General features: G+C 42.5%; 1 protein-coding gene across 4 annotated transcripts in view; it reads right to left on the bottom strand.

Annotated features, from left to right (window-relative positions):
• The window catches only part of PKNOX2 (PBX/knotted 1 homeobox 2), a 456,445-nt gene that overhangs the window by 404,013 nt on the left and 26,792 nt on the right, over positions 1 to 25,640 (bottom strand). Inside the window, exon 1 of one of the 4 annotated variants that reach the window (XM_082200519.1) lies at positions 14,792 to 14,951. The exons of the other annotated variants lie outside the window; for them this stretch is intronic. The gene's annotated coding sequence lies outside the window, so the exon portion shown is untranslated. Of the gene's footprint in view, positions 1 to 14,791; positions 14,952 to 25,640 lie in introns of those variants that run through there. 4 annotated transcript variants of the gene reach the window in all.

The raw sequence follows: 25,640 nt of genomic DNA, 5'->3' as shown, positions 1-25,640 counted from the left end.
CTACACTGTAAAAGGCAGGTCCTTTAGCCAGGGGTGTTGCCCTTCAGGTGTCATTTGACTACAATTTCCATCAGCCCCGCCCCCAGCCAGTGGTCAAGAAGGATGGGATCTGTAGTCCAGCCACATCTGGAAGGCACAACTTTGGGTATCCCAATTTTATAGCACTCCTCATGCTTCCGCCTCTTCAAGCAGCCATGACCAATAAATAATAATAATAATAATAATAATAATAATAATAATAATAATAATAATAAATAATTTATTATTTATACCCCGCCCATCTGGCTGGGCTTCCCCAGCCACTCTGGGCGACTTCCCAAAAAACATTAAAATACTACAATACATCAAACACTAAAAGCTTCCCTAAACAGGGCTGCCTTCAGATGTCTTCTAAAAGTCTGGTAGTTGTTGTTCTCTTTGACATCTGGTGGGAGGGCGTTCCACAGGGCGGGTGCCACTACCGAGAAGGCCCTCTCCCAACAAAAGGTTACCCACACTTTCATACAATGAATGGCCTTGTGGGCAGAAATGGGTGTGGGATACGGAAGACACGCCGAGTTCAAATCCCGCTTGATGCTATTACTTGACACAGTCAAGCAGAGTACGCTTTTGGCGCCAGCCGGCGGATCGCTCCCTCAGGCCTCTCCATCCAGCCTCTCTTGAAAAAGGGCAATGAGCAGTTCTCAAAACTTCATTCAGAAAGCAGACAAACAACAACACTGGGAATCTTCTCTGCCTGGAAGGCAGGCCAAGCACAAGCCAAACTTGGGAAGAAAGTTTTATTTAATTTTCGCCTGCAAGAATTAGCTTGGAATAAAAGAACTAAAAATGGTGAGTTGTTTCATCCCAGCATTCACCACAGAGGGAGGGTCCCGTAAATATAGAGCAGGCAGTGTTGAAAATTCTCTTTTTGACTTCCTAAAAGGAGAGGAAGTGGTCCCACGACTTCCAGAATGCTTTATGCAGGTGGAAAGTCGGAACGCGTGTTTTGCATCTGAATGGTCTGAGGTTCAGTCCGTGTCACAGGCAGAACTGAGCTAGACTGACCAGTGGTCTGCCTCTGTATGAGGCTAATTCCCACGTTGCTGTTAGGTTGCTTGTACAATTAAAGATGTCAGCAACCAGCATTCTTCCAAAGGCTCCTACCTGTTCCACAATCTGTCATCTGAAAGACGCAACTAAACTGTACACATGCAACACAAAAAGATAGCCGAGTGTCTCTTAAGGAGCAAAAAGATGTAATAAATGCCAATCACGTTTGTTACCCGGAGACAGTGAAGCACAGAGAGATTCCTAGAGTAAAATAAACACGTCAGGTTAATTAAATTAAGATTTACTCCCATCAGTTTTTCTTCCGTTCCCGATTCTCTTACCCATCCCATCATTAAACGACAGCTCAGATTCTTACATGGAAAAATAACCCAACAATACAGTTTTATTGAGTCTTGCTCTCCCCCTTGTCAAGCGGCTTGGATTTATCGCCCCTTCGCTTAGCTCCAAATAGCTTTTGCATTCACTTTGCACTAAACATTTGCCAGAAGTACCCTTTTCGCCTCACAAACACATTTCAAAAGTGCATTTGAAATGCTATTTTTAAAAACGTTTCTAAATGCCCCAGCAAACAAAATGCCTTTCAAGACCAGCCCACGAACGAAGCTCACAAACGGGGGGAACTGCTCAGCTGACAAAACACGCCACTTAATTTTTTATGCTGCTAAATTAATTGCCGCAGTTAGAGATGCTGGATCTGTCACTAAGATATAAGGAAACCAATTTCTCCACAAATGCATTAAAAGACCTTTCCGGGGCACTTTTCTGCACAAATGAAATCACACTGGCAAAAAGATGTAACAAAACAAATGGGGGGGGGGAGAGAAGACGGTGAAATGGAAGTTGTTAATATGTTGTACCATCAGGCTCCCCCTCCCCATCCCTGCTTTTTCGTTGTCTGCAGAAGAATAAATGGGGGGTTGCTAATGAAATACAACCCACTTTTTAAATGTAATATGCCAGTGGTAGGGAACATCAGGGCCAAGGGCCAAATGTGGCCCTCTAGGCCTCTTCTATCAGGCCCTTGAGGGCCACACCCCTCTCTAGGCCACATCTCTCACTGGCTTTGTGCTACACACAATCTTCTCATGCTTTTGTTGTTGTTTAGTCGTTTAGTCGTGTCCGACTCTTTGTGATCCCCTGGACCAGAGCACGCCAGGCACTCCTGTCTTCCACTGCCTCCCACAGTTTAGTCAAACTCATGCTGGTAGCTTCGAGAACACTATCCAACCATCTCGTCCTCTGTCGTCCCCTTCTCCTTGTGCCCTCCATCTTTCCCAACATCAGGGTCTTTTCCAGGGATTCTTCTCTTCTCATGAGGTGGCCAAAGTATTGGAGCCTCAGCTTCAGGATCAGTCCTTCCAGTGAGCACTCAGGGCTGATTTCCTTCAGAATAGATAGGTTTGATCTTCTTGCAGTCCATGGGATTCTCAAGAGTCTCCTCCAGCACCATAATTCAAAAGCATCAATTCTTCGGCAATCAGCCTTCTTTATGGTCCAGCTCTCACTTCCATACATCACTACTGGGAAAACCATAGCTTTAACTATACAGACCTTTGTCAGCAAGGTGATGTCTCTGCTTTTTAAGATGCTGTCTAGGTTTGTCATCGCTTTTCTCCCAAGAAGCAGGCATCTTTTAATTCCGTGACTGCTGTCACCATCTGCAGTGATCACGCTTTTACCTGGTTGGAATGGATCCTTGATCTGTCCTAACACCTCAGTTTGCCTGGATGGAAAATGGGGTGTGGGACCCACTTTTGCCACAACTACCATTGGCACATGGCCCTCAGAAGGTTGCTTACAAGGAAATATGGCCCTTGTGTCAGAAACTGTTCCCTGATCTAGATGAATGGCACAGTAAAACTGGAGGGGACAGGGCTGTGTCTCAAGTAGGGATGTTGACGAATTCTGAGAAAAGCAGAAACAGGAGTGGAAATGACCAACATACGTGCATTCATCCTATGTCTGTAACAGGAAATCAATCTAGCAAATGCAAGCGGTATTTCCGTTATTGTTGCATTAAGTTGGCAAACCATTATCTCCTCCACCCCATCCCATTAGCATTGTGCTTCCTTTCCACTGAAACAAATAGGGTGAAATAATGCAGTGACAGTGTAATTTATGTAATTCATATAACAAAATGTGTAAGTTACGTCATTTTGTCACAGCAGACAGCAAGATGGATAATGCCATTTCTGGCGGAAGACGAACTGCAGTGGAACAGAAACAACGCCGCGTGTGACAAACACAGGTCAGAATGGAAAACGATCCCAAGAGTAGGGTTGGAAAAAAAGAGACCCCAAAATTGTTGAGCCACAATTTTTCAATTGACTTGTCTTTTGCCTCCCCCGGATGTCAATTCGGCCTTTGAAATCCTGGCAATGTCAGAGGAAATCCAAACGTATGGAAGCCTTACCCAAGAGACTTACAGTTCTTGTGAAATGGATGAGCAATGGACCTAGGCAGGGCTGGATAGGAAAAATAAGAAGCATAGATGGGGAGGTCAAGGAGTTCCCTGTGAAGAGGGATTGCTTGTTAAGCCGCTCTGGAAATTGCAGCTTTGTGAGGGGATTAGGGACTTTCTAATAACTTTCAGCACCCTTAACAAACTAGATATCCCTAAGATGTACAAATTGGAATCTGATGTATTTTGGAAATGTGAAGAAGCAAAAGGAACATTCTTCCATATGTGGTGAGCATGCACAAGAGTTAAAGAGTAATGGGAAATGATATATAATGAGATATTTTTTTAAAAAACAACAACAAGAGGATCATATAAAAAGATGAATGGAAAAACTTTGTGGACTATTTGATAAATAATTGTAAAAATGTGAAAACGTTAGCAGGATTAAGGTAAATTCAACAGTATAATATAAACTAAAGGAACAATAAAGGGAAAGGAGAACTTATATGGATATATAAGAATATGCAGGAATGATGGGGAAATCAAAGGAACCAGAGACGGCAAAGAAGGGAAGTCGTTAATTATTGTTTTTATTATAAAGTAAGATATGAATGAGGGAATTGTTGATTTCAATGTGCATGTGGTGTTGGAAATTGTCATAATGAAAAAATATTTTTAAAAACTTTTAAAAAAACTAGTTTCCCAGGATTCTTTGGGGGAAAGCCATAATCGTTCAAAATGGCACAATACTGCTTTAAAGGTATGGTGTAGCTGAGGCCTTAATCTCAGAAGCACGGAGAGATCCTACAAGCTGTGATGGCCGTGTTCTGCCTCTATGGTCGGAGGCAGTGATGCCACACCCTCCAACATTCCTCAGATGAAAATAGGGCCACATTTTGATCTTTGCCCCCCCCTTCTGCCCCTCGCTGCTTCCATTTTGGCCTGTTTATTGTGCTTTCATTTTAATAATACTAATAATGCACAAAAATTTGCATTTAAATTCATTTTGTACTCATGTTCCCACAAAACACACATTTCTGTCTGCATTGCAAAATTTGGAGAAGGATGCAATCTGATGGGTAACCGTGTCCTGATCTGCATGTAAGCCTGGGAACTGCAGATGGGGTCTGTTCACTCTGAAACATACACTGAGCAAAATTCTCCTCCTTTCCAACTTGGAACTATGCAAATGATAAACAATAATCCTCTCCTCCCAGCAACAATTTCTGCACAGTCCCTGTTAACCAGAAAGCAACATCCAAGTGGGGAAACAAATTAACAGCTTGAAACAATTAATATATATATATATAAACTTCTCCACAAAAAGATACAAAGCGACTTCACAGAGTTTTATATGCCGCATAAATTAGGACACGATGTTTTTCATTTATACAAACCGAGGTGCTTGCTTTCCCCTTTTTTCAGATTTATTGCTTAGGAGCATTAAAATGTCTAAAACAGTTTACATACACCATCACAGTGGGAATTTGCTTGGGGATAAGGAAGCTTGTAATTGCAATTCTAAAACTAGCCCTGTAAGCTTGGAGTAGTGTTTAAAAACATTTTAAGGGCTTTATAAAGCTATAAAGTGCCTTGCAACAAACCTAAAAGTAATATATCTTTAAAAAGAAAGGGAAAAGGAAACTAATCTCCCAACAAACTGCGGACATGGGATCACACGCCACTGATTATTACAATGCAAGGTTCTCATAAATGGCACAGTGGAAATGAAATATAATTTTTGAGAGGGATTAAGGAAATTATCTCCAAAATAAGGAGAGAAGAAATGAATTCTGGCAGGAGAGAGAAGGAATGACTTCTGGCTTGCTGGGTGGTTCCTAATACTGTTTCTCAGAAGCTTAAGGAGACCATGGCCTGCAGAACCGGGACATTCCAGCTCACTTTCTATTTAGGAGCATGCCAAGGTATCACACATCACACTTTGCAGGGGCCTCGTTATACGGAACAAATAGAAAGCTCCTCCACATAGGAAACAGCAGGCAAATTGTCACATGTGATTATCATTATTATTACATTACTATCCCACCCTTCCTCCCAAAGGAGCCCAGGAAGGGTGGGTGGGCAAACGACAAAGGATAATAAAATAAATACATCGGAAAAACAATTCCAATACAGATGGAGACTAGGAAAGACCTTGACTTGAAGAAAAAAGATCGTTGGAAAAGGAAGGTCTTCAGTGGGTGACACAAAAAGACAGCAGAGATAGCACAAGTATGATGTTCAAGGGGAGGGAATAGTTAAAGCTATGGTTTTCCCAGTAGTGATGTATGGAAGTGAGAGCTGGACCATAAAGAAGGCTGATCTCCGAAGAATGGATGCTTTTGAATTATGGTGCTGGAGGAGACTCTTGAGAATCCCATGGACTGCATGAAGATCAAACCTCTCCATTCTAAAGGAAATCAGCCCTGAGTGTTCACTGGAAGGACAGATCCTGAAGCTGAGGCTCCAATACTTTGGCCACCTCATGAGAAGAGAAGAATCCCTGGAAAAGACCCTGATGTTGGGAAAGACGGAGGGCACAAGGAGAAGGGGACGACAGAGGACGAGATGGTTTGACAGTGTTCTCGAAGCTACAAGCATGAGTCTGACCAAACTGTGGGAGGCAGTGGAAAACAGGAGTGCCTGGCGTGCTCTGGTCCAGGGGGTCACGAAGAGTCGGACACAGCTAAACGACTAAACAACAACAACAATGTTCAAGGGGAGGGAATCCCACAAGATAGGGGCATTATAGACCTGATGCCTGTCCTTGGGAGGAAAGGGACTTCCTGATCAGATGGTATCTGCAGGAGGCCCTCGCTTGCAGAGCACAGTGATGGGTTGAGTATATAAAGGGTGAGATTGTCTTTCAGGTATCCTGGTCCAAGCTGTGATGGGTGTGAGACTACACCCTTTTTGTTTCATGTAGACCACAGCTCCACCACAGGGGACTAGTACTCCAGGAACCAGCATTTCTCGGCATTGTGTCCACACAGGCTCTTTTCAGTTCCAGACCTTATAAAGGTAAAGGGTAAAGGTCCAGTCGTGGACGACTCTGGGATTGCGGTGCTCATGTCGCTCTGTAGGCCGAGGAAGCCGGTGTTTGTCCACAGACAGCTTCTGGGTCATGTGGCCAGCATGACTAAGCCACTTCTGGCAAACCAGAGCAGCTCACGGGAATGCCGCTTACCTTCCCACCAGAGCGGTACCTATTTATCTACTTGCACTTTGACGTGCTTTTGAACTGCTAGGTGGGCTGGAGCTGGGACCAAGCAACGGGAGCTCACCCCATCATAGGGATTCAAACCGCTGACCTTCTGATCGGCAAGCCCTAGGTTCAGTTGTTTAGACCACAGCAGCACCCGCGTCCCCGCCAAAACTTATACTATCCATAAAATACTCTTCTAAATACTGTTGAGGAAACAGAAGGCAAATTGTCACATGTGGTGGCCTCACAAATAGCTTTTCTTGCTTTGTGTGTACCATTTCTCTGATGAAAATAGGGATGTCCTATTCAACAACAACAATAACAATTTTATTATTTATAGCCCGCCCATCTGACTGGGTTGCCCCAGCCATTCTGGGCAGTTTTCAACATATATAAAAACATTGAACTTAATAAAAAAAAAAGACTTCCCTACACACGGTTGCCTTCCGGTGTCTTCTAAAGGTTGTATCCTTGGCTCAGGGTTTGCATAACCAACAATCCTCTGATGAAAAAAGGGACACAGTAAGGAAAAGTGGGACATTCTGGGATCAAATCAGAAACCAGGACGGCTTCTGTAAATCCAGGACTGTCCCTGAAAAATAGGGTCTGGTATACTCCATGTATATGGAGAATAATCATGGGTCAGCATGTGCCTTGTGTTTAAATGGCCAGAGCGTCAACCCCTGATGTCTCATAAGACCCCTGTTGTGTTAGACCAAAGGTCCACCACGTCCAACAATCTGTTCTCGCAGTGACCAACTAGATGACTATGGGACTAAGCAGAACATCAGCAACCTTCTTCTCACAATTTCTCTAGTTAAAAAGAATTCTCAAGAAGCAAGGCTGGGGAAGGGAGATCTGCCCATGACACGAGACGGCATCAAATATCATTTCATACCTGCTGTTGCACACAAGTGTGATGCTAGAATAAAAAAAGACATTCCTAATTCCATCCCTCTCCCCAAACAACTCACCAATTTTCCTGACAGCAGGTAGATTATCTAGAAAGCCTTAAGCTCTAAATCATTTTCTCAATCCTCAAATTCTAAATTCTGCAGCCACCTCCCATGTTAATACTTTAACAGGAAATAATTATGGGCCAGTTTCCTGAATTCGCTTGATGTGATTTTAATGGCCAAAAAACACCCCCCATCTATTTTGGAGACGGATTCTCTCGAAGCTGATTGCATCCACAACAAAACACAAACCGGCTTATTTGTCAAGAGTGGTCTAAAGCAATACAGGACTTTTTATACATTGGTGATATAAATATATTATTTGGGGTGGGGAGGGGGGAGAGTGGACAATTACCAGTTTTTCAAATTGGATTTAACAACTCCTGCTCCCACTCCTCTCTCTTTACAGTACAAAGCACCACATTGTAACAGAGAGAAACAGAGAGAACAGAGGCTGGCTGGCTGAGGGGGGAAATGTGTTTTTACTTACTTGTGTTTTCATAGGTTTTGCAACACCTTATTAAAGTTGAAAGCTACATGTATAAAATTACTGGTGGCACTTGCCTAATCCACTGAAGTTGTATTTCATTACAGTGCCTCCTGTACCAAAAAACGTTTTTTATTTAAAAAAATCTAGTATTATTTGCCATGGCCTTTCCGCACATTGGATTTCCCCAATTTCTGCATTCCAAGAAAATATCCATCCACCACATATGCATGCTTCTCTACCTTTTCGCCAACTGCTGACAGTAAATTACAATAAAATAAACTTCTCAGCAGACCAGCTGTCGTTAAGAGAGGTTTGAAGGAGAGAGAGATTTCCCTTTAGAGCTACCTCCCCCTCCATGTTTTAATAAATCTGGTGGCCATAAGATGGGCATTTGGGGTTCTTAGAGGCCGATATTACCAGCGAGAGACTCTACAGTGGTGCCTTGGTTCTCAAACGCCTTGGTACTCAAATGCCGAAAACCTGGAAGTAAGTGTTCTGGTTTTCGAACGTTTTTTGGAAGCCGAACATCTGATGCAGCGGTCGGCTATTGTTTCCGGGGCACCTGCACCAATCAAAAGCTGTGCCTTGGTTTTCGAACATTTCGGAAGTCAAACGGACATCCAGAACAGATTAAGTTCTGGAAGCTTTTGTTTTTGCTGTTTATTTTGCATTTTTGTTTTTGAGGCCTTTTCAGTTAATTTGTTTTGCGACTGCGTGGAACCCAGTTCAGCTACTGATTGATTGGTTGATTGGTTGATTGATTGATTGATTGATTGATTGTTGTGTGACTGCAGAAATGGATAAAAGTCCTCCATCCAAACAATGACTATCATCAGTTCAGGTAAAAAAATTAATTAATTTTTATTTTTATCATCTACATTACTGTTTTATTTAGTTTATAGTACAGTACATTGTTTATTGCTTTCATTTTATGAATCAATGGTCTCATTAGATAGTAAAATTCATGTTAAACTGCTGTTTTAGGGGTTGCTTTTAAAAGTCTGGAACAGATTAATCCGTTTTGCATTACTTTCTATGGGAAAGCGTGCCTTGGTTTGGAACACTTTGGTTTTGGAACGGACTTCCGGAACGGATTAAGTTTGAGAACAAAGGTACCACCGTATTGCGATATCGCTGTCAGAACAATAAACTGTGTTCAAAAGACAGAGAGGGAACACTGTCACAGTGACTTCAAATCTCACACCGGATGCCATGGTGTATCTGCAGGAGCCTAAGATTCAAAGCTCCTCCTCTCTCACAGAATGTCAGGGTTGTGGGGGCTGTGGAGGTCATCCAGGACAGCCCCCAAATCATGACAGGTTCTATGATGCATGCAGCTACAGGGGTTGCCAGTGTGGTGTAGTGGTTAAGAGCGGTAGTCTCGTAATCTGGGGAACCGGGTTCGCGTCTCCGCTCCTCCACATGCAGCTGCTGGGTGACCTTGGGCTAGTCACACTTCTCTGAAGTCTCTCAGCCCCACTCACCTCACAGAGTGTTTGTTGTGGGGGAGGAAGGGAAAGGAGAATGTTGGCCGCTTTGAGACTCCTTAAAGGGAGTGAAAGGCGGGATATCAAATCCAAACTCCTCCTCCTCCTCCTCCTCTTCTTCTTCTTCTTCTTCTTCTTCATGAACTAGAGGCACATTTAGCTGTTTGAGGGAGTGCTGGGGGCGTCAGTCACAAAACGGCTGCCACAGGTGCATACCTTCCAACATTTATCCAATGAAAATAGGGGCATCCCGTTTCATAATGATAATTTTGCTATTTATACCCCACACATCTTACCGGGTTTCCCTAGCCCAGGCTTCCTTACCCTCGGCCCTGCAGATGTTTTGAGACTACAGTTCCCACCATCCCTGACTACTGATCCTGCTAGCTAGGGATCATGGGAGTTGTAGGCCAAAAACATCTGGAGGGCCGAGGTTGAGGAAGCCTGGACTAGCCTCTCTGGGCAGCTTCCAACATAATAAAACATTAAACATTAAAAACAACAACTTCCCTATACAGTATTGCCTTCATCAGATGGCTCTCGGGTCGGATAACTCCATACCCTCAAGTAAAAATAGGGGCATCCTACCATACCCTCCAACATTTCTCCAAAGAAAATAGGGGTGTCCTAAGGCAAAACAGGACATTTTGGGATAGCCACTTCTGAGCTTGGGAGGAGGTGGGGTTGCGGGCCCACCCCCTCCCACTCCCAGGGGGCTGGCCTTTAGCCACTGCGAGAACGAGGGAATCCCCGGGCATGCCCGCGACCCTGCCCCCCAGTCGGCGGGCTGGGGAGGCGTGGCCTAGCCCATTTAAGGCCAAGCACGCCCGGGGACCGCCCTCTTTGCCCCGTTCCAGCTGGCCGGTTTTCCCATCCCACCCACCCTTTAGGCTTAGCTAGGTCTGACCTTGCTATGGACTCCGGTTGGTCGCCGTGAGGGGCCTGGTAGGAATTTTTCCAACTTGGCGCATTTCCAGCCATTTGGTTTTTTCACCTACCTCGTAGCAAACGTCACAACTTCCTCGGTATTGGCGGTTAGGCATTGGCAGGGGTAATTGTTATGCAAAAGAAGGGGGGAAGGAAACGCCATCACCTTCCCCCAATGAAAAAAGGGTAGTCCAGTAAAGGACTCCGGGGGGCGTTGCCTTGTCCGAAACCTAGGGAGGTGAGGGCCTCTGGCATGCCCCCGAGCGGTGACACCCGTGGGATCCTAGTTGGCGTACTTCAACAGGACTCCCACAGCCGGTGGATAACCCTTCCCGGTCTCCATGCCGGGTAGTCGATAGGAGCCAATGCCTAAGGCCAATACCTTCTAATTCCTGTAATCAATAAAGTTGTGGCCTTTTACGCCCATTAACCTTAAATAATGTGTCCGGTGTTTTCATTTCACATGGGGGGAGGGGACTTGCCACGCAACGAATTAGCAACCGGGACGGCTTCTCTAAATCGGGGCATCCCTGGAAAATAGGGATACTTGGAGAGTCTGTAGGCAGGGGCATGGCAGAACACGCAGTTAGCAAGAGGACAATCATGGCGACATAACTGCTTTTGCATACAGTGGTACCTCGGGTTACAGATGCTTCAGGTTACAGACACTTTAGGTTACAGACTCCGCTTACCCAGAAATAGTACCTCGGGTTAAGAACTTTGCTTCAGGATGAGAAAAGAAATCGTGTGGCGGCGGCGCAGTGGCAGCAGGAGGCCCCATTAGCTAAAGTGGTGCTTCAGATTAAGAACAGTTTCAGGTTAAGAACGGACCTCCAGAACGAATTAAGTTCTTAACCCAAGGTACCACTGTATGAGAAAAAGCTTAACCTACTGAATTTCTGTCTAGAATATAAGACAGAAGCAGGAAGCATGCATTAAAGGAGAGAGGAAAACAACTGCCTTTTAAGACCCTCATTTTAATTTTTTCAGTTTGCATTCTGTTTTAGCCAATTCACATTTAGCTGCTGTGCCGTTCCTTAGTTGGTTCAGTAGCCGCACAGTTGTATGCATGTTTGGTGTAATCTCTGGAAAGACAACATGGGCTAGCAGCATCTCACAGGCACCCAAGCTTGCAAAAAGGCACAGACATTTTACAGGCCATAAAAGTGGCCCCGTGAACCAGCTACATCTCCTGGCTTGTAGCATTTTAAGAGACCACTGTCTGCACATCTTAAAACAAGCAGGGCCACAGTCCACTCAGAGTTAAGACCTTCAATTTCCCATTGACTTCACTGGGGAAACAGAAGCACACACAATCGTTCCTGCTGAAATCTGCGGGACTTTAGTGTGCTTCATGTTGGCTAGATTTCCCCCCGTGGCCAAATAAACTATCAAATGATTAGAAGCCGACTTTGCTCTAGCAAAGCCTTTCCTTCATCAAATCTTGAGCACAAAGGGGGTTGTTTACGATGCTTCAACTAGTCCTAATAGCAGCCTGAACTAAAGATACATATTTGGAATCAATCTATTTAGCTTAAATCTTTTAAGCTTTAAAACAGATTATCTACGAGAAACAATAGCCCAAGACATCCCACAGACTCAGAGCCAATTTACAGTACATTGTCCAATTAAGGTATTATTGCTGCAAGTAATATCCATAGAAACATAATGCAGGAATGTGTTAGGTATATGAATTGCTTCCCTGCTGGCCTGTTCGCTCTAAAATCAAATCCAGAAGCCTGCAAAGCACAGACTGGTTGGGGATTCAATTTGGGCTTTTGCTCTATTTGCACATTACGGTGCCATTTGTATTCACTCACAGAGGTCATATACACAAGCGGTCTCATGGCCAAAAACTGGAGTGGGAAACCTTTTTCAGCTCAAGGACCACTTCCCCCTGAGCAGGCTTCCAGAGCCCCACATAGCAATGATGGGCAGGACCAGATGTAAAACGTGGGAATAGCAATGAAAGAGCCCCTAACCCAGGGGTCAGCAAGGTTTCCCTCACCTGGACTGGTTCATTCCAGCAGAGATGCCTCTGTGGGCCAGGGCGTGAGCATGCGCAGCTGCAATTTCCAGCGCCTGTGCCTGAGCAAACATGCTTTCCGGTGTCTGTGTCTGTGCAGATGCGATTTTCTGCTCTCCCAGACTTCCACCCTACCAGTCCCAATAGGTACTAGCCTCCAATGACTGGAGAGTCGTTCTTTTATATAGTTTGGACCGGTTACTTTAGCACATTGGCACCTGCCCTGTGGAACGTATGGACCAGTGAGGTCAAACAGGCTTCAACAACTGCATACATTTCATCAGATGCTGAAAATTTTCCTCTTCCGTCAGTCTCCCCCCCCCCCAGATGTTTCCCAAGCATTGTTTTTAATCTGATTTTATTTTTATTATTCTACACTGCTATTGCATTATTTGGATATTTGGTGGTTTATAACGCCTTCAAATAAACAAAGAACTCTGTGCAGACAATGCGGAATAAGTGATCAGTACAACTGCAACAAATGTGTTTTCATGAACCAGACTGGGTGTTGATTCCGAAGAAAGTAGGGTAGAAACTTCGGGTTCTTAACAAGTTCTTATCGAAGTAGACCCAAGTTAGTCATGCACGTTCATTTCAATAAGTCTACTTTGTGAGTGTGACTAAGGCGATTATGACCCTTAATTTAGAATCAGGAGCAAAACGCCAGATTTATTTCTGCTGTATGGATGTAGCCATTAGAACAGACGTAGCTAAAAAAAAACACCCTCATTTCATGATTCATTCTTCCTACACTCTGAAAACTGCTGTCCTCTCTTTCTATAATAATAATAATTATCATTATTATTTTATTTATTATTTATTTATTTATTTATTCATTCATTCCTTCCTTCCTTCCTTCCATGCCCATCTGGATGGGTTTCCCCAGCCACTCTGGGCAGATCCCAACAGAATATTAAAAATGCGATAAAACATCAAACATTTAAAACTTCCCTAAACAGAGCTGCCTTCAGATGTCTTCTAAAAGTCAGATAGTTGTTTATATCCTTGACATCTGATGGGAGGGCGTTCCACAGGGTGGGCGCCACTACCGAGAAGGCCCTCTGCTTGTTTCCCTGTAACCTCACTTCTCACAGGGAGGGAACCAGCAGAAGACCCTCAGAGCTGGACCTCAGTGTCCGCGCTGAACGATGGGGGTGGAGATGCTCCTTCAGGTATAACCAAACCAAAGATGCGGTCTAACTAGTTGAGGTACTCTGCATCATAACCTAATTCATGAAAGTGTGGCTCTGTTTAAGACTAAGGCCCCTTACATTTAAGGATGTAACATACTATTTCAAACAGTCATGGTTTCCCCCAAAGTATCCTAGGAACTGTAGTTTGTTAAAGGTGCTGAGAATTGCTAGGAGATCTCTATTCCCTTTATAAAGCTATGGTTCTCAGAGTGGAATAACTTTCTATCCCTCTTCCCAGAGAACTCTAGGAATTGTAGCTCTGTGGGGAGAATGCGGGCCTCTTAACAACTCTAAGGACCCTTAAGAAACTACTGTTCCCAGAATACTTTGCAAAATGCCATAGTCGATTAAAGCGGTATAATACTGCTTTACATGTACAGGGGATGCTCGGGTCGCGAACGTGATCCGTGCGGAAGGCATGTTTGCAACCCGCAGCGCCGCATCTGCGCATGTGCAGATCGCAATTCGGCACTTCTGCACATGTGCAAAGAGTGATTTAGTGCTTCTGCACATGCACAAGCACCGAAACCCGGAAGTAACCCATTTTGGTACTTCCGGGTTTGGCGTGGTGCGCAACCCAAAAACGCACAACCTGAAGCGTCCGTAACCCGAGGTATGACTGTATACTGCAGATAGGGCCTAACAATCTCAGTCTGGCAAATTGTGGTTTGTCACAGGGATGGGGGACCCGTGGCCCTCAATATGACTCCAACTCCCATCAGCTCCCTGGACAGCATGGCCAATGAGTTGAGAGGAGTTATGTGTCCAGAAACAAATGAAGTGTCATTAGGCTCCCGAACCCTAAATTAACATTTACTGTCAAAAATAAGAGACACAAATGAAAAGAGTGGAAAACATGAAATGGCTGAATGGGATTCTTGGAAGCATTCTGCTCAGCCCAAGAGAGCCACGCATTAAACGGATTCTCCCGCTCCATGACAACAAGCTCTAGTCATCAAGTGTTGAAAAGGATGATCTCCCGAGTGAGTATAAAAATAGAAAACGTCAGGGATCAGCAGGGGGTCAGCGTTCTACAGGGGGGAAAGGACCAACCTGACTACATAATCACAGTCTTTCATGTCCTGGAGCAGAATAATTCAATCTGAGCTCTCATCCTGCGGTCTGATTTTCTTGTACAGAAAAGTTGCCGTCATCAGCAAACTATTCATAATGCTGTATTAGGAGCACATTATGCAGCAGCAGGAATGCAATAGGCAGCGCACTTCACTTATAACATCTGTGGTTAAAGTGGACAAAACACAATGAAAGCAGAAGGGAATAGAATTAGAGGCCTCGATTGTGTAATTGCTACTTAAATTCTGAAGGCTGTTTTTTTTAATGCCTACCTGGAAATCACACACAATAACCCTTTAGCCCCAGATTTGCAACATTCAAGCACCCTCTTGCATTTTCTAGTTCCTGAGGACATGGACTCTAATCTGGATTGTATGGTATTTCTGCCATACACGTCAGATTTCAGAAAACTTTAGAGAATATGTACAAAGTGCAATAGAAAGGATTAACTCTCTGTCCAGCTGACTGTCAGCACTGGGAAGGGGCAGATTGGTTTGAGTATTGAGTATTGAGTATTGTAGCAGTGAGCTCCATAAATTAAATTAAGGGTTGTACCAATGTTAGATATACTCAGAGTAGACCCATTGGAATGCGTAAGCATGGGCTTCCGGTTCGGCGCCAGCGCTAATGGCTGCTCTCTCTCCGAGCTCCGGAGAGAGGACGGCTCTGCGAGTTCGGGTCTGACCCGCTTCGGCAAGCGGGGGACCCCTAAAATCACAGGAACGGATCCTGTGAACAAGGAGATTCGGTGGGCACCCGAAGCGCCCCCTCTTTACCGCAGAAAGAGCCTTTTTAAAGGCTCCGGAACGACAACGGGGGAGCGCGGTGCTGAGAATCGCTACCCAGCCCGCAGAGTGAAGCCGCGTCGCCATTAGTGGAGAGCGCCGATTCCCTTCCTGAATAATCTGGACAAAAAAGACCCGTGAGTAAGACTGAACCTCTATTCGAATTAAAACTACCTGAAATTAGGCTGAAAACGGGAAAGGCAAAAATTAAGGAAGTCTGCCTTCCCCCGACTGCATGATAATCAAAGCAACGAAAGTTACTAAGCTGCATCCGTAAGGGAAAATCGCTTTTAAATGCTTGAATCCGACATTTGGACTTTGACTATCCCCTCCAGCTTGCAGGGCAGAGGGGAGGAAAAAGTGACTTTACAAGCTGCATGACTAATTTAAAGGAAAAGGAAACTTTCTGCAGCCTCCAACCTGGTACGAACTGCTCATAAAACAAAAGGAACACTGAACTGACTTCAGATTCCTGTGAAAGCAACAAAGTGGAAGCTTTACTGTTTATTTGTTACAAAGTTTTGGGACTTTGTGGATACATTATATCAGGGAAGGCTGGGACTCTATTTACTAGGAAAGTGTTGCATTATACTTATAGAAGCCTCCTGATAAATTTGCTTTTTAACACTCTTTATTTCGGTTTGCGGACATTCTGATTTGCTCCCTCTAGAGGGTAAACTAAAAGTTGCTACGCTTTGGGACAGTGGAATTTTCTTAGGAGAAGGCTCTTGTGGGAAACGACCTTGGGATATGAGTGGCCCAGCAGACGAGATAAGCACGAGAGCCAAGACAAGGCAATATCAACAACAGCTGCAGCAACACAAGAAAAGAGGCTCGATCTCAGGAATAACTTCTACAGTGACAACAGGACAAGAAAGAGGTACAGCAGCCTCCATGGATGCAGTATCGCAAGCCCTTCTTAAGATAAATCAATCCCTGGAGAATTTAACAAAGCAAACGGCAGAGAACACTAAGAAATTGACAGAGAACTCACAGAAATTGACAGACTTGACAGCAAGACTCGATTTGAATACAGAATCTATAAATAAGCTTACGCAAGAGAATTCTGCCACACGTCAAATTGCGGAGGAAGCCAGAACTATTGCTGGAGAGACTCAGGAAAAATTAGAACCGATTGCCAGGAAGGTCTATGACCACGATGCAACTCTGGCACTGTGGGAACTACAAAGAAAAGAAAGGAATCTGAAATTACGATCAATTCCAGAGGACGAAGGAGACAACCTCACGGACTTTTTAACGAATGAGTTTGCTGATGCTTGGGAAGACTTAGAGGAAGACGAAATCAAAATCACAACGGCATTCAGACTGGGCAGAAGACAGAATAGAAAGGTACCGAGAGACTGCTTGATCACCTTGAGATCGAAGGAGGAAAGAGACAAAATATTAAGATTGCATTTTGAAAAGGCCTTACAAATTGGGAATTCACCGATACAGATCTTTAAAGATATCCCTAAACATATTCTGGACTTGAGAGCTTCTTATAAGGACCTGGTTTACCTGCTCAAGAAGAACAATATTCGTTTTAGGTGGGAATTTCCACAGGGACTGTCCTTTGACTATAAGGGGAAGAAGGTGAAAATAAAGACGACACAGGATAAAGACAGCTTCCTGCATAAAAATCAAGAAGATCTACAGAAAGGAACTGTAGACCCAATTGCTGAGCAAAGGAGTGTATTAGATATCTTGAACCTCTCATTTGGACAGAACCTCCCACCACCAACAGAGGAGGAACAACAATTGGGAGCAGTTGGAGGAATACCAGAAAAATAACAAGATGGCCCTGCAATTCCTTAGCTGGAATTGTAATGGGATGAACATGCCTTTGAAGAGACGACAAGTATTCCACATTTTGTACAGAGAACAATTGGACGTGATTTGTTTACAGGAAACTCATATAACCAGAGCCCACAGGAGACTGCTTATGAATAAAAAATTGGGACAAGAATTTATCTCGTCAGACAAAGTGAAAAAAAGAGGAGTTGTGATTTATGTAAAAGAGAAGTGGGCCCCAAAAATGATTTTTAAAGATGAAGAAGGAAGATATTTAGCGGTGGAGATTCAAGCACAAGGAGAAAAATTTTTGATAATTGGGATTTATGCACCAAATGAAGGTAAAGCAGAATTCTTCAAAAAACTTCATGAAACCCTGATGGACTATTTGGAATATAACATGATAATTATGGGAGATATGAATGGTGTAGTTTCTACAAACATGGACAAGACACAAAGACTGATACTCACTAAAGAAGGGAGACTCCCGAAGACTTTTTTTGAAATGACTGAAAATATGGACTTAATAGACATTTGGAGAACAAGGAACCCTCTTGAAAGAGAGGGAACCTTTTTCTCCCAAGCAAAGATGACCTGGACCAGAATCGACCAAATCTGGATTACTAGTGGAATGGCTCCGAAGATTAAGAAGGTAGAAATCTGCCCAAAAACCTGCTCCGACCATAACGCCGTGAAGATGGAAATGAAACTTACAACAACTGGTCAGTTTAGATGGAGAATGAATGACACCCTGTTTCGAGATAGAGAGTTCCACTTGAAGGCCCAAAAAACTTTAAAGGATTATTTTGAAATCAATCTAAGGGGCGATGTGGAAAGAAGAGTGATCTGGGACGCAAGTAAAGCTGTGATGCGAGGGTTTTTGATTCAACAAAACTCAATAAAGAAGAGAAAGCAGAAGGAGAAAAGAGAAAAAATTTTGGAAAAGATAAAAGAAGGAGAGAAAAAATTAAGGTCAAAACCAAAGTCCCAGGAGATTTTGAGGGAGATTAAATTGTATCAAACACAATATATGGAATTGATGAACCAAGAGATAGAGTGGAAAATAAAGCAAATGAGACAAAAGACATTTGAGTCGGCAGATAAATGTGGCAAACTTTTGGCATGGCAACTCAAAAAAAGACAGAAATTAAATACAGTTTCAAGTTTGGAAGTGGATGGAAGGACCATATCTAAACCAAATGAGATAAGAAACTGTTTTGTGAGTTATTTCAAAAAACTTTATTCCCAAGGATTACAAAATGAAGAAGACATAGATAAATTCCTTAATAAACATGGATTACAAAAAATCTCTCCTCAAAGTAAGGTGGATCTAAACCAGAGAATAACAGAACAAGAGATAGAGGGTGCCATTCAGGACATGCAATTGGGCAAATCTCCAGGGCCAGATGGACTGACTTCCAGATATTACAAATCGTTAAAGGAATGGTTGATACAACCGCTAAAGGATGTCTGTAATGAGATCTTAGAGGGAAAAAAGGCACCTGAATCGTGGAAAGAAGCATATATTTCACTCATACCAAAGACAGAGACTGAAAAGACTCAATTGAAGAACTACCGCCCAATCTCGTTACTCAATGTGGATTACAAAATTTTTGCAGACATTTTAGCAAAAAGATTTAAAAGAGTATTGATGGAAAAGATTCATAGAGACCAAGCAGGCTTTCTCCCAAAGAGACACCTCTCAGACAATGTTAGGAATATAATAGACATTCTGGAAAAGTTAGAGGTGAATATAAATACTAAAGCAGTTTTGATATTTGTGGATGCGGAGAAAGCCTTTGACAACATTTCTTGGAGTTTTATGAAAAAGAACCTTCATGGGATGGGGGTAGGACAAGGTTTTGAGAATGGTATAGGTGCAATATATTCCGAACAAAAAGCTAAGTTGATTGTAAACAATGTAATAACTGAGGAACTTAAGATAGAAAAAGGAACACGACAGGGGTGCCCAATTTCCCCATTGCTTTTTATTTCGGTCCTGGAGGTGTTGCTGAACATGATTAGAGAGGACCAGCAAGTCAAAGGTGTACAGGTCGGAGCAAAACATTACAAGTTAAGGGCTTTCGCAGATGACTTAGTTCTGACTTTACAAGAGCCATACACTAGCACGAAAAAGGTGTTGGAGATAATTCAACAATTTGGCCAGGTAGCTGGATTTAAATTGAATAAACAAAAAACTAAAGTCTTAGGGAAAAACCTGACAGATATAGAGAAGAATAAGTTTCAAGAAGAGACGGGTTTGATGGTGGTTAAGAAGGTGAAATACCTAGGGGTTAATTTAACATCTAAAAATTTGAATTTATATAAGGACAATTATGAAAAATGTTGGTTAGAAATTAAAAAAGACTTAGAAATATGGTCAAATTTGAGATTATCAATGTTAGGCCGAATTGCAGTAATTAAGATGAATGTATTGCCTAGAATGTTATTTTTGTTTCAAACTTTGCAGATTATTGACAAGATGGACTGTTTCAAGAGGTGGCAGAAAGATATTGCGAAATTTGTCTGGCAGGGCAAAAAGCCCAGAATAAAATATAAAATATTAACAGATGCAAGAGAAAGAGGGGGATTTGCCCTGCCGGACTTAAAATTGTACTATGAGGCAGCAGCATTCTGCTGGCTGAAAGAGTGGATGCTCCTCGAGAATACAGATATCTTGGACTTAGAAGGTTTCAATAACGCATTCAGTTGGCATGCATATTTATGGTATGACAAAATCAAAGTGCATAGTGCCTTTAAAAATCACATTGTAAGGAAAGCGTTGTTCAATGTTTGGATGAGATATAAAGACCTGTTGGAAAACAAAACCCCTAGATGGTTGTCACCCTTAGAGGCGAAGGCCCATAAGAAAGTTAATATGGAGGTCGGATGGCCAAAGTATTGTGAGATTTTAGAACAGGATGGAGAGAAACTGAAATTAAAGAGCCATGAAAAACTAAAACCCAAAGTACAAGATTGGCTCCACTATTATCAAATAATGGAGGTTTTTAAACAAGACAGGAAAATTGGCTTCCAGGTGGAAAAATCAAAACTCGAGACAGAACTGCTAGAACCCAATACTAAGAATTTGTCAAGAATGTATAACTTGCTGTTGAAATGGAACACACAAGATGAAATAGTTAAATCAACTATGATTAAGTGGGCACAGGACATTGGTCATAATATTATGTCTGCTGACTGGGAAAGGTTGTGGAACACCGGAATTAAATTTACGGCATGTAGTGCCTTAAAGGAAAATGTGATGAAAATGGTATACAGGTGGTACATGACCCCAGTTAAGCTAGCAAAAATTTACCATTTGCCTGACAATAAATGCTGGAAATGCAAGGAAACTGAAGGTACTTTTTATCATCTTTGGTGGACATGCCCGAAGATTAAGGTCTTCTGGGAGATGATATATAATGAAATGAAAAAGGTATTTAAATATACCTTTCTTAAGAAACCAGAGGCCTTTCTCTTGGGCATTGTCGGCCAATTGGTGCAAAAAAAGGATAGAACATTCTTTATGTATGCAACAACAGCAGCAAGAATATTGATCGCAAAGTATTGGAAAACACAAGATCTACCCACCGTGGAAGAATGGCAGATGAAAGTGATTGACTATATGACATTGGCGGAAATGACGAGCAGAATTTGAGACCAGGGAAAGGAGACTGCGGAAGAAGATTGGAAGAAATTCAAGATTTATCTTAAGGACTACTATAAACTTGATGAAGCTTAGAATGTCGAGATTCTATAGAGAGAAAGGGCTGCAGTAATATAAGATTAGAATAAGAAAGGACTATGATGAATTAGAGTTGGAAAAAACATTTATAAGTTGCTATAAAATTTGGACATGAGGATGCAGAAAGGGGAGGTATGGGGAAGTCCGAGGAAAGAAGTTTATGAAATGACATTATGAAATTATACTTGTTTGTTTGTTTGTTTTCTTTTTTGTGTTTGTCTGTTATAAAAACTTTTGTAAAACTAATAAAAAATATTATAAAAAAAAAAAGGAATGCGTAAGCATGAGTAGCTTAGATGCATTAGTGCTAATGGGTCTACTCTGAATAGGACAAACATTGGTTACAACCCTGTTGACAAAAAAGAAGTACCGTATTTTTTGCTCTATAAGACTCACTTTTTCCCTCCTAAAAAGTAAGGGGAAATGTGTGTGCGTCTTATGGAGCGAATGCAGGCTGCGCAGCTATCACAGAAGCCAGAACAGCAAGAGGGATTGCTGCTTTCACTGCTGCGCAGCGATCCCTCTTGCTGTTCTGGCTTCTGAGATTGAGAATATATTTTTTTCTTGTTTTCCTCCTCCAAAAATTAGGTGCGTCTTGTGGTCTGGTGCGTCTTATAGAGAGAAAAATACAGTTCTCTCTCTCTCTTGGGCTGCCAAGTATGAGTATTATTTTACTTATTTCATTTAGGATAGCTATAAATATAGTTATATTTATAACATACATATAAACATCATAACACAAACCATAATATAAAACACAACATTAAAAGGGAATTTTAACAGCTCCTTAAAACACTGTTCCAAACATTGCTGCTGAGAAGTCAACATCATCCTGTTATCAAACTACAAAAACCTAGATAACCAAAAACGTCTTCGATGTTTGAAGGCCAATAAGGAGGCCAACAGAAATATCTCTAGGGGGAGAAAAAAACATAAAAAGAGCCTACTGGATCCGGCCAATGTCCTGTCTAGTCCAGCATCCTATTCTCACAGTGGCTAACCAGGTGCCCATTCCATAGTAGAACTATGCCACACAAGAAGCTCCCAAGCTTCTTCTGCACTCCAGTGCAGCTGTACCAAAGATATCATTCCAGAGTTGGGAGCTGACCATGGAGAAAGCTATTACACACACACATCTTGATGGCAGCTGTGAATGGAAACATCCAACCAATCTTAAGATCAAGTTTGCCAATAGTGAAGAAGGAGGCAAAATAATTTTGCCTGTACTTTTTCCATACCATGCGCTGATGTTTACATTCAGGTTACACTGCTCTTGAAACTTGGCAGTATTGAAGATCTTATTGACTAGGGGCGTAAGATCTGTGGCCCTCCAGATATTGTGGGACTACAACTCCCATCATTCTTGAACATGGGCTATGCTTCTTAGAGCTGATGGAAACTGCAGTCCAACAAAATCTGGAGGGTGTTAGCCACCCCTGTTGTAGACCATTACACTATTGTATTGGTTTACAGCTGCCATGCAGAAAGAACCCAAACTCAGCTTCTTCAGCACTCCAGTGCAGCTGTACTAAACACATGAATCTTCTCCTGGCAGGGGAAGGGGGATAAACTGGGTTACGGTCTCATTTAAAGATGAACCTACCTAATTCTCACTTCCCACAACAGTATGCAAACCAAAACAAAACCATCCTTCAAATTCTTCTCTGAATTTTGCAACACAGCAATCCAGCCAGGTAAAGTGTGCAAAGATGTCTATATTAAGGGTATATTGTGCATAAAATGTCATAGGATAGTGGAAATAGCATTCAGAACTGCATTGTATTCAGATAAATCGCTTGCAAACATTCAGATTAAAATGTTGATGCAGTTTTCATGAGGACTTCATTTTTGAAACAAAACAAAATCCCAAATGGATGCTGGAGAAGTAAACTTTAAAACTACAAAACTGAGGAACTTGGAGAAATCAAAACTGACAGAATTTCCCATCCCTACTCTTGACCAACAAATATCTCTGATATGGAATGCAGTGGTACCTCGGGTTACACACACTTCAGGTTACAGACTCCGCTAACCCAGAAATATGATCTCAGGTTAAGAACTTTGCTTCAGGATGAAAACAGGAATCGTGTGGCGGCAGTGCAGCGGCAGCGGGAGGCCCCATTAGCTAAAGTGGTACCTCAGGTTAAGAACAGTTTCACGATAAGAACGGACCTCCAGAACGAATTACAGTAAGTTCTTAACCCGAGGTACCACTGTATTCAAATCTGGTAATGCCTACCCTCCCCCTTTCTAATCACCTCTGGTGTTTAAGCCTAACACTGAGGAATTCATGTTGCAAAAGACAATCGCTATGGACTAGAAACAGCCTCTTAAACATGAAGATTCATATTTCCCTGTATCTACAGCATCATAATAACTATACAGTGGTACCTTGGGTTAAGTAGTTAATTCATTCCGGAGGTCCATTCTTAACCTGAAACTGTTCTTAACCTGAAGCACCACTTTAGCTAATGGGGCTGCTGCCGCGCAATTTCTGTTCTCATCCTGAAGCAAAGTTCTTAACCTGAGGTACTATTTCTGGGTTAGCGGAGTCTGTAACCTGAAGTGTATGTAACCTGAGGTACCACTGTACAGATTTTGCAGTATTCCTTTTTCTGTAAGGACAGTGAGTTCTGTCATGAGGCAAGCAGCGCTGAAAAACAAAGACATCAGAAAATTATCCCCATATTCTCAAGTACATTTAGTATAGGGGCAGCAACAGCAACTGGCATCTCTCATGGAATTGTAATTGACAAATAAGGCTCACCCATGGGGATATCCGTCTAAGCTGACTTAAATGTTTGCTGACATTTTCAAGAGAGAATTCTGCTGCTTCAGACAGACAAAGAGAGAGAGAGAGAGAGAGAGAGAGAGAGAGAGAGAGAGAGAGAGCAGCTACATTCCTAAGATTAACAAATTCCTCTTTAAAGGAAACATCCCCAAAATGTAAATAAAAGGGAAAGAACAACATTCTCAGCTCTCTGGAAAGTCTGGAGAAATCAGAAGGTGCCAAACAGACTTGCACATTAGAAGCGAGCATACTCTCTCCTGCAAAAAGTAATTCGAATATAAAAAGGGGTTTTAGCAAGGCAATAAAGTCATCTGCTGCTGTCAGCTAAGAAGGGGTTTAAGACATTCGGAAAAACCCAGGGAAATTTTTTAAATCAACAAGAGGAACGAATACAATCAAGTTAAAGGATAAAGTTCAGTGGATTCCGAATAAAAATTTCAAGGAAAGTTAGGTACAGTAAATGTTGGTCCATAACGTGTTCACTATTGAGAAAAACACTGAAATGTTTTTCTTGTTTGTTCTGTTGTTTAATAACGTTATCTTTAACAACAGTGAAAATTTTTAAAAAATCTCTAAGTGGACAAAACATAGAAATGGCCCTTCTGTTGTAGGTTACATGAGATTTGAACGTTACCTTGGAACTGCTGGTGTTGAAAATGCCACTCCATAGAAAAGAACTTTATCCAGTATTTAAGTGAGGAAATAGGTATTAAATGGGGTTTTTTTTGTTTGGGCCAGCACATTATTAAAGGAATAAATGCCTTGCTTGTAGGCCATCAGAAGTGCTAGTCAGCAAACCACAAGGTTTCCATCACAATGTCAGTAATTTGTCAATGAAGGCAACTACACCAAAGGCATGCAACCATCCATTCCATACATTTGGCTTCCCCCAAAGAACCCTGGGAACTGTAGTTTGTTAAGGGTCCTGGGAACTGGAGCTTTATGAAAGCTAATCTACAATTCCCAGGATTCTTTAAGGAAAGCCATGTGCTTTAAGCGTATGATATAGTTGTAACATTTATCTACGTTTGGCAAGCCCAGTGCTGTCATGGTAAAACATGGCAGCTACATTAATTTGCTGCTCAATGTGCCTGGATGCTATCACAAACTTTGAGCAGCAGTAGCCAGACCTGAAACCCAGTAAAACCTAATGCCTTTTGGTTGGACATGACTTCCTGAGGGAAAGGGAGCCCATTTGGAACGGGCTGAGGGAAAATGGACAACATGGAATGCTGTGGCCCAAACCCCCCAAATCCAATTTGATACCATTCCTAAATATCATTTTTAGAGTTGTGCATACAATTTCAGTTCTAACACTCCCTGCAATTTGATGCTATGCATTTTATTGTGCCAGAAAGGGGAGGAAAAATGCATATACCAGGGCAGGGTTTCAAAGGAGAGAAAAAACAGGGATCTTCACTTTCAGTAGCACACCCAAGAGGCATTACCTAAGCGTACAGAAGACACAAGAGTCTAATTCCATTGCTTCCAGTGGTTCAGTCTGTTAGTCTTTTAGCCACATTCCATCCTGTCCAGATCGCTGCTGGATCCTCAAAAGGCCTAGGGCACAAATCTGCATAAAAATTGCATGTGCCAATTTAGGCAGCCTTTCAGAGAGAAAGCTGCACAGCTAAGGCTAGGGAACCTTTTCCAGCCAAAGGGCTGCATCTCCTTCTTCACAAGTTCCTATGGGCCAGTGGCGGATGGGGCAAGACC

This window comes from Podarcis vaucheri (genome assembly GCF_965113315.1).
Source record: "Podarcis vaucheri genome assembly, chromosome: 15".
Classification (NCBI taxonomy): Eukaryota; Metazoa; Chordata; class Lepidosauria; order Squamata; family Lacertidae; genus Podarcis; species Podarcis vaucheri.
The sequence above is the reverse complement of the archived record's forward strand: the minus strand, read 5'-3'. Positions and strand labels throughout refer to the sequence as shown.